The sequence below is a fragment of the Oratosquilla oratoria genome, chromosome 13, assembly GCF_046742065.1.
Source record: "Oratosquilla oratoria isolate Oo_2021 chromosome 13, ASM4674206v1, whole genome shotgun sequence".
In the NCBI taxonomy this organism is placed as follows: Eukaryota; Metazoa; Arthropoda; class Malacostraca; order Stomatopoda; family Squillidae; genus Oratosquilla; species Oratosquilla oratoria.
In genome coordinates, this window is record NC_134789.1 from 50949090 (window position 1) to 50951589 (window position 2500).

At 35.0% G+C, this 2500-nt stretch overlaps 1 protein-coding gene across 1 annotated transcript in view; it reads left to right on the forward strand.

Annotated features, from left to right (window-relative positions):
* Nucleotides 1-2500, forward strand: part of LOC143032232 (uncharacterized) — a 20809-nt gene that overhangs the window by 688 nt on the left and 17621 nt on the right. The gene's annotated exons all lie outside the window — the stretch shown is intronic.

Here is a 2500-nt window from a genome sequence, read left to right on the forward strand (position 1 = left end):
CAATACATACAGCTAGAATTGTTAAAGAATGGCATGAGGAACATTCTAATGAAGTTGAGCATCTCATCTGGCCACCACAGTCCCCAGACCTCAACATTATTCAGTCTTTATGGTCGATTTTAGAGAATCAAGTAAGAAGTCGATTTCCGCCGCCATCATATCTAAAAGAACTGGAGGGTTTTTTAACTGAAGAATGGGTTAAAATTCCTTTGGAAACAATTCACAATTTGTATGAATCAATACCTCGGAGAATTGAGGCTGTAATTGCCGAAGAAGGTGGACCTACACCATATCAAAATATATTTTGTTGATTTTTCAAGGTGTTTCCATTATTTTGTCCAACCCCTGTATATATATATATATATATATATATATATATATATGTATATATATATGTATATATATATATATATTTATATATATATGTATATATATATATGTATACACACACATATATAAATGTGTGTATATATATATATATATATATATATATATATATATATATATATATATAAAGATTATTTCAGACAAATAAGAGAGAAATGGGTGGGGAAGGGCAAACGAAGATGTGTTGGGAATAGACCAAGTTGGTCGAAACGTTAGGGCAATAAACTCTATTCCCAACACATCTTCGTTTGCCCTTCCCCACCCATTTCTCTCTCTCTCATATATATATATATATATATATATATATATATATATATATATATATATATATATATGTATATATATATATATATATAATATACATATATAAATATATATATACATATATATATATATTTATATATATATACAGTATATATATATATATATATATATATATATATATATATATATATATGTATATATGAACTAATTCGCCAGCGTCTTTCAATAGATCTATTGATATACCATCTTCCCCAGGTGCTTTTCCTCTTTTCATAGTTTTTAGAGCAAATTCTACTTCTTCCTTTGTAATCTCTGGATTAGTTCATATTAAATTAGCTGAGTTGTACACCCAGTGCTTACGTCAAGAGAGCGTTCCAGATGCGTGGTGTAATGCTATAGTGATTTTGCTTCATAAAAAAGGAGACCAGAAGGACCATAGTAACTATCGACTGATTAGCTTGCTATCAAACGTATATAAAGTATTCTCCAAGATCCTTACAAATAGACTGAGTCAAGTTTTAGATGGAAACCAACCGAGAGAACAGGCAGGCTTTAGAAGCGGATATTCAACTCTAGACCATTTGCAGGCGATAAACCAACTAGTCGAGAAAACGACAGAATATAATATACCTCTGTGTTTAGCTTTTGTAGATTACGAGAAGGCCTTTGATTCAGTAGAACAAATAGCAATACTAAACTCGCTACGCAAACAGGGTACAAACGAACAGATCGTAAGAGTTTTAGAAAAGATTTATTCGAAAGGTACCGCTATAGTTCGACTTCATAAAGATACGGAAAAGATCAAAATCGAGAAAGGAGTACGGCAAGGCGATACAATTTCACCCAAACTATTTACAGCTTGTTTGGAAGATATTTTCAGAAGATTGAGTTGGGAAAAGAAAGGTTTGAAGATTAATGGCGAATATTTGAACCACCTAAGATTTGCAGATGACATCATTCTTATTTCAGAAAGAGCAGACGACTTGCAAGATATGCTGAGCGATCTAAACAAAGAAAGTATCAAAGTAGGTTTAAAAATGAATAAGAATAAAACCAAAGTAATGTTCAACACGAAAGTTCAAAGTAAAGAGATTGTAATTGATGATGAGAGTCTTGAGGAAGTTGAAGAGTATAATTATTTAGGTCAGATGGTAAAGGTGACGAAAGATCATGATAACGAGATAAAAAGACGCATTACAATTGGTTGGAAAATGTTTGGTAAGTATAATAAAATCATGAGAGGCTCTCTACCTTTATGTTTGAAACGTAAAGTTTACAACCAATGCATTCTACCAGCAATAATCTACGGATGTGAGACTTGGAAGCTGACGAGGGCGATGGAAACAAAGCTAAGGACTGCACAGAGGAGAATGGAGAGATCAATGATGGGAATAACACTGAGAGACCGAAAGAGAGCAAGTTGGGTGGGAGAGCAGACTAGAGTGAAAGATATTGTGGAAGCAGTAAAAGAGAGGAAGTGGAATTGGGCAGGTAAGTTGGTACGAACGACTGATGAGCGATGGAGCAAGTGCATTACTGAATGGACGCCGCGAGATAGGAGGCGTGGAAGAGGGAGACCAGACAGAAGGTGGAGAGACGAGATCGAGAAGTTTGCAGGAGTGACGTGGCAGAGAGTGGCACGGTCGTGTGAATCATGGAATGCTATGAAGGAGGCCTTTGTTCAGCAGTGGACTCAGGATGGCTGATTTGATTGATTGATTGATTGATATGTATATATATCCATCCACACACACACACACACACACACACACACACACACACACACACACACACACACACACACACACACACACACACACACACACACACATACACACACACACACACA